Below are 8,060 nucleotides of genomic sequence, written 5' to 3'. Positions count from 1 at the left end.
TTTTTATCTTTACCGGTTCTATATAATGATCTACAATTAGTGATAATCGGAACCTTTAAGTGATTTTAATCATTTGTTACAATAATTCTTGAAGTCTTGATAGGTTCTATATGATGATCTGCACTTAGAGATCATCAAAACTTGAACCTCAATTAATCTTTGAAATTCATTCATCTTGATAACTTTTAGCTTTGATGCTAATCTTCATTGGTTCTATGTGATGATCTACACTTGGAGATCATCAGAACCTATACTTGGTTTTGATCATTTGTTTTAGAAATGTTTTAAATCTTTGAGATTAATTTAATCCTTGATAGGTTCTATGTCAATATTATTAATACTTTCAAACTTTGATTGATTTTGATCTTTACCAGTTCTATATAATGATCTACAATTAGAGATCATCAGAACCTATAAGTGATTTTTATCATTTGTTACAATAATGCTTTAAATCTTGATAGGTTCTATATGATGATATGCACTTAGAGATCATTAGAACCTGAATTTTAATTAATCTTTGAGAATCATTCACTTGATATTTTTTATTAATCTTTGATGCTAACCGTTGCTGGTTCTACATGATGATCTACACCTGGAGACCATCATAACCACTAACCTAATCATCTATACCATGATAATTATGTGGGTTTTTAATTCTCAATGAGATCATCAAAACCAATAAAGTCTTTTTGGTCTTAAAGAATTTCTAATATGATTTTCGCTTTTATTTGTGATCTAGACCTAGAGATCACTAAATGTCTTGAGCTAAAATAGTTTTACCCTAATATTTTAGGGCGACCCTTAACATTCTTAGGGAGAATGGGAATGTTTGTAAAACAACCCCAAAGCACAATGTTAAAGATCAAATTAAGTCTCTTTCATCAGTGATAAAAAATCATAATTCTAAACATTAGATAAATAAATACAACTCCAGGATTAGGGGAATATAGGAACTGAATAAATTAAGTCTAAACATTAGATAAATAAATTAAGTCTCTTTCATCAGTGATAAAAATCACAATTTTGTTGTTGACAGCAGTTAAAAAAAAAAAAAAAAAGAGGCAGAATCACATTCAGCCTCTTGTTGTTGATAGTAGTAAAAAAAAGGAAGGGCCGAATCATATTCAGCCTTTTTTGCTCTCTCTCTTTGTTGTTGACAACAGTTAAAAAAAACAAAAAGAAAAGAGGCAGAATCATATTCAGCCTTTCTTTTTGGAGCCTATACGTGAATGGGATTGACTCAATAAGGCTGAATCTCTTTTTTTTTCTCTTTTGGCTAGAGTAATGAGCTAGAGAAGTTAGAAACGTGCTAGGTCTCTTTAGCTTCTATATTTATCTAAACAGAAGTCCTAATCATAGTAGGACTTTTGTTTACCCAACTTCAATTTAAAACAAGGGACTACACTTTATGTATGGGGCCACATTCATAATTTTCTTAAGCCCATTTAATTATACTCTTTAAGCCTTATGTAAAAGATTCTTGGGCCTATTAAATAATGGACCACACTTAAGTCATATGGGCCAATAATAATAAAAGAAAGCTTAACAATATACGTGTAGACCCTTTTTCTTTTACAATTTCCAGCCCATTGAAGGGGATTTTATTTTTCACTTTAAGTCCTAATTAAGTCTAATTCACAAAAATCTAGCCCGATCAATTAAAAATGGCTTGAGCACTACAACCTCAAGCTATTATTTTGAGCTCACAGTGCTCAAGGGGGCATTGTTAAGTCCTTAAGTTTGCTAGATTAGGAGTAGGTTATTAAGATACTCCCAAACATATCTTAAAATAACAATAACAATAATAATAATAATAATAATAATAATAATAATAAAGAAGAAAAAGGGCTTTCTTATAAGCCTAGTTAATCTTATTGATGGGCTGAAACATTTTAGTAAAGAAAGGGGCATGCAGTCTAGTTTGGTGAGCAACAGGCCCCAAGTTAATTAGTCTTGTTTGTAATGCAATAAGCATTTAATGGGCTTGTAATATAACTCATTTAAGGGAACACCAGGCCCTAAAAGAATAAATCTGTATTAACTAATTTTTTTGTGACGTGTCTCAATTATTTATAAGGGGATGCCACTTGTCTTATTCTAACAAGAGGGCTATTTTCCCTCCTTTAACAACTTGAAGTGGGGGGACACATGTCACCGTAGGGGAGAGAGTTACTTTCCCTCCTCTAACAACTTTTAGGGGGGGGGGACACATGTCACCCTAGAAAGAACGATTTATTTTCCCTCCTTTAACCACTTTAAGTGGGGGGACACATGTCACTCTAGGGGAGAGAGTTACTTTCCCTCCTCCAACCACTTTAAGTGGAGGGGGACACATGTCACCCTAGGAAGAAGGATTTATTTTCTACAAGGAAGAATGATCTATATAAACCCCTCTCCTACAAGGGGAAGGGGCTAATGCATTTTTGTTGGTTAATTCTATTTAGTTGATAGAATTTACAACAACAAGAGACAAACCAAAGGAGAAAGAAGAGAAGATTGTGGTGTGGAAGAAAAAGGGAGAATAGGAGAAAGAAGAAGGTAGGGATTGCAGTATTCCTCCTCCACCTCTTCATTATGATACTCCTACAACTTCCTCTATTATACTTATGTCTTTCCTTATACTCCTTTCACACACTTTCCTTCTTTGTTGTTATTATTTCTTTTTTTTGTTCTTGTCTCATTACAATCATATGTGAGGGAGGCAACCATCTACAGCCTTGTTCATGAAACTTGGCTAGTTATGATTTGTCACAAGTTATTAACCTGTGTGTAAGGGGGAAAAACATCTACAACCTTGTTCATGAAACTTGGTTGATTATGGTTTCTCACACCATGATAAATGCACATAATCTCAATTTAAAGGCCATTTGCAGCCTTATTAATGAAATACGATTATTTATGATACCTATTTACTTGTTATATATAAAAGTTTGTTTATTTATTTGCTGGTGTTTTTCTCAAACAAAGAGGGAATATATACTAGATTTTTCAAAGGAAAATTCTATAAAGAAATGATACTTAGTTTAGTCTATTCATTCGTATTTCTGAATCAGAATCAAAAGGTTTTCTCTGCCCCTAGTAGAGACGTAATTAAGGGAATATCTATGTGATATCTTGAATGGGTTTACCCAAATAACAAAAAAAAAAAAAAACTCAGTTATTAGTCTAATTGGGTGAATTATGTTATGTGAGAAATTATACTAAAAAAATTTCCACTAAAAGCAGTGTTTGGGTCTTTGTAATGGCTGCAGTGAGTAGCACTATCTGGACTGAAAGAAAAAGCAGGCTGTTCCAAAGAGCGGTGGAATTCCACTAAGTACATAGCAATGGTTAGTTTAAAAGAGTTTATAATTCAGTCTCTTGCCCTGGTGTTTTATGGTTTAAATGATGCATGATGAAGTGTGAGAATTCAAGGCTTCTTATGATATGACTTGAATGGCATTCTTCCCAAAAAACGTTGTTCACCTTGTATTGATCGAAACAGTCCCAAAGAGAAGCCTTTAACAACTCCAATAGGCCGATTTGAACACTCAAATAATAGTCTTGACAACCAAGAATGAAACTTTGCTTTGATACCATGTCATACAACCAGTTCGTACACGAGAAGAGAACATAGTTTAGGGGTATAAAATTGAACCCATCAACTCCACCCTAAGAGACAACAATTATATATATGAAATATTAGATATTTGAAAATAAATATTTACATAAAATCCCTTGCAAGAAATAAACAAGAAGGAAAATACAATACAACAGGGAGTACAGAGTATGATACATCATTGAGACTCTTAACATGGGAAACATTCTGCTTTTGGGAATAGGTCTTCGTGATACTATCCCACACTTCCTTTTTTTTTTTTAGAGAAAGTAAGTTATAATTTCATTGATAAAATTAAAACAAGAATGACAAGCTGTTGTACAAAGGGGAATACACAGTCGATGCCCATACATTCCTACACCCCCGCAACCTGCTTTACAAAAAGATTATCAAATATGAAAATGGAATTGAAATTTTTTTCCCTACAAATTTTGTTCATAGCCATCTAGGAAAACAATTTACCCAATATTTTTTGAAAAACCGAGTCTACCAAGCTGCTATTGTTTTTAAATTCTTGAGTTTATCTCTTGCCATACACACCAAAAAACTATTGCAAGAATAATGTTCTATGCTACCTTCCCCCTCTTGGTTTGACCATCATTTTTCCAGCTTTGTATGAAGTCCACCATTGATTTTGTGTTATAGGTTTGCACCATGAAAAATTTCCAAATCCTTGACCATATCTCATGGGCAAAATGATTGTGTAACATCAAGTGGTTAACTAATTTGACATGCTTGTCACATAACACACAATTATTGAACTCTAGAGGCATGTCCCTCCTGGTCAAGTTATCCCTACTTAGAATTCTGTTACAGTAAGTGGTCCACACAAAGAAGGCTACCTTTGAAGGAACATTTTTACACTAAATGATGTTTGGTGGAATAGTCTACTCCTCTGATCTGGAAATGTAATTATAGAAAGATTTGACTGTAAAAGTTCCAAATTTCTTCCATTTCACTTCTATCACTGCTCCTTATCTCCACCTAAGTGCTACAAAATTTATGAAGCATTTCCACCATTGCCTCCACTTCCCGGTCATTTAGGTTTCTTCTGAATTGAGGAGTCTAGACTACATTCCCATTCTGCACCTATAAGTGGTCTACCACCCAAGCTTCTTTGTCTAAGCTTCTTTGTCTATTGCCAACTCATACAGGGTAGGGAAAGACTCTTTCAGAGGTCTGCCTTCGGACAAATAGTCTCTCCATAATTTTACTCGATGGTCATCACCAATCTTAAAACATATTCCCTTTAAGAAAGGGTCAAAATCTTTCCTTATGCCCCTCCAAACAGATCACCCATAAGGCTGAGTAGGCACCCCTGACTCCCATCCCGTGTGACTCTGTCCATACTAAGCAATTACCACCCTTCTCCACAGACCTCCTTGGCTCTCACCAAACCTCTAAAACCACTTTCCCAGCAAAGTTGTGTTAATATCCTTCACTCTCCGTACACCCGATCTGCCTTGAACTTTAGGTTTTGGCATACCTTTTTCCAATTAACCAAATTATATTTCTTCTCACCCTTCCAAATTCCCTTTAAGAAATCTCTCATTTTCTTTTTGATTACATTTTCCACTCCAATTAGAATGGGTATAACAATATTTGTAGTATCCATCCACAGGTAGTGCTGACTAATATGTAGTTGCATGGAATTTACCAACCAGCCTACTATTGTGTAATTCTCCTACATCGACCTTGAAGGAAGGTTAGATCCATCATATGGATGGCCAAACCATGGTAGATGGTTTTGGCAAAATTTCAAAAATTTTCTTGCAACCTTTCGGGAATCGTATTCCTAGTTTTAGAAAAAAACTGCATTTTTCAAGCATCGTTCTTGCACCGAAATCGGACCAATTCTGAAACCAAAAGGAAGGGAGAAGTATACCTGATATGGATTCCACAAATGTAGCTCCCAAAGTGGTATTTCACGCCCAAACTGAATCCCAAACCAGCCTCCACTGAAGATGGCGTTGCTTGAGATGAAGCCGGTTCAGCAACGCAGTTTTCAGCAAAACTGCAATTCAACAGATTGGATCATACAAGGGAGGTGAGCACGAAATAATTATGATATTTTCTTGCAAAAATCAGAAGTTGAAATTGATCAAAATCAGTCACAAAGATGGAGAACGAAATAGGGTTTCTAAGGCAGAAAGAGTTGATAGTAGAGTGTTTCACTGAAGCAGTTCGATCTCTCCTTTTATAAGCCTTAAGTAGCACCACTCCTAATTGAATTAGGAGGTTCCTAATCCAAATCTTTATTTGGATTTGGACTCTCTAAGTGGATAAGACTTATCCTCTTATCCTAATGGGTGCTTCATACCCTTATCCAAACCCATATTCGCCCAAGTCATATGACTGATTAAGTTGTCATGTGACCACTTGATTAATCCAATTAATCATGGGCTTTAGGCCTATTAAGCAAGTGGCTTACATCCCTAGGTAGTTGTTGGCCCATTTAGGTTCACTTTGTATGGCGTGGGACCCCAACAATGACCTTAGATAAGCCCAAATGGGTTTGGCCCAGCCTTTGTGAAAAGGCCTGGCCGAATTCACTGTCAAGTATAGTGAACCCCTGAGTCCATCACTATGGGCTCTAAATGGGCTCAAAATTTACATTAAATGATCCTTGAGTCCAGCCATCCTATGAAGGCCCAAGGGTAATGGACTTAAGTAAGATATAGCCCATCAGGTATACCGCCCTTAATGGTCTCTTACACTTAACACTACCCGATAGGGAAGGATCTCACCCCAGGCTGCAAGGTGCAGTGTTGCACTCTCTGTTTGAATGGGTCTCGGGAATTAAAACCTTTTGCAAACATTTTTTCTTAAAACATAATATATATTATCATATAAATATATTTTGCAAAACAAATTTCAAACACGATTGAAATCGACTGCCGGCAAATTTGATTTCCATAAAAAAGAGTGCAGTCTCGATCATTCACTTTGTCCGACAAAGGGGTTGATCCTGTCACTATGATCATCCACTTGAGTGAATTCTCAAACAGCTCCAACATACCCTGGTTTTGACCCCCAAAGGATCTCACTACTTGGCATATCAAAGACACCCCATTCCGACACCCAGTGCAGTACCATAATCGAGTCTAGGGATTATGTGTAACTTTCCAATTTTTCCCACAAGTGCCCCGGGCATGACCGGAAATTGGTCCGGGTTCAGTGTTTCAAACAAACACACACCACATGTGCTTCGGGTCCAACCCTAGCAGCTGAGACAGGCTGCCCCAACCTTCTTGGCAGCACATCAGTGTTAGGCTTGGCAGGATAAATTTCCCAAAGTCTTTTCAACGGCTGAGAACATTCTAAACTAACACGAGTCTGATAAGTGTCCAGTTTAAGGGTAATTGCATAGAAACACATAAATTATAACGTGAAACAATTATGTACTTTTACTCATTTACAATAGATGGATATATACATCAATCTGATTGGAGCTAAGGGCATACACTATCTAACATACCTCTCATAGGTAGTATCATCCACTACAGGTTACTTCTTGCTCCTGGTGATGTAACCCAATTTCCCTCTACTACATACAAGTATTTTTATAGACGAAGACCACGCAAAATAATTAGTTCCATCCAATTCTACAGTGGTCACTGCCCCTAATAAAGTCTCCACAAACCCTCCATGTCCAAACCCGAAATCTAAGGTATATTTGATTTCTCCATCAATTTGCTCCCTTAAGTAAATGAATGCAAACGAAAATTAAATTAGGGTTTTACTAAGCTAGAATTTCTAACCCAAGCGAAAAACAACTCTTCACCCCCCCCCAAAAAAAAAAAAAAACTAGGGTTTCACAAGACCTAATAGGATGGGAGAAGAAGAGAAAGTGCAACCGCTCCAGTAGAGTTTCCAAAACTCTGTCCAACATAAATCGGCCTTAAAGGAAATCAAAAAGCTTCCCTTTGATCTCCAAGTGCCAACTTTAAACTATATCTAGAACCCTTATCAAAGTTTCTCCAAGTTAACAGAAAGAATTATCAATAGAGTGGATTTAAAAGAGGGGTATATTGTGTCTTTTAAAAAGTATTTATGGGTATTTTTATCTTTGTATAAGTGCATTAAGTCTCGGGCTGCGATCTTAATATTTCATATCTAAAAAACCATTTCAGATCATTATTTCAAACACAACCCAAACATGTCCGATGTCTGAAAAGCAAGTTCTTTAGACATTAGACGTCTGAAAAGTGTTATCAATGGCCACCTTAGCCCAATTAGACTCATCTCAGTTCCTAAGTCAATTCTAATGATCCCTTAGACTTATTTGTATCATAATTAAGCATTGATGAGAAGGAATACTCATCTACAAATACTTATTTGTATCTATTGATGTTTGCATAGGTGAAATGGAATATTTAGCTTCATATGAAGCCATAGATAACTATGTAAATCAATTTATGATGTAATTTCGTAGAAAGTTCAATTTTTGGAAATTAAAATG

The sequence above is a fragment of the Nelumbo nucifera genome, chromosome 1 (genome assembly GCF_055504915.1).
Source record: "Nelumbo nucifera cultivar China Antique chromosome 1, China Antique-T2T, whole genome shotgun sequence".
In the NCBI taxonomy this organism is placed as follows: Eukaryota; Viridiplantae; Streptophyta; class Magnoliopsida; order Proteales; family Nelumbonaceae; genus Nelumbo; species Nelumbo nucifera.
The sequence above is the reverse complement of the archived record's forward strand: the minus strand, read 5'-3'. Positions refer to the sequence as shown.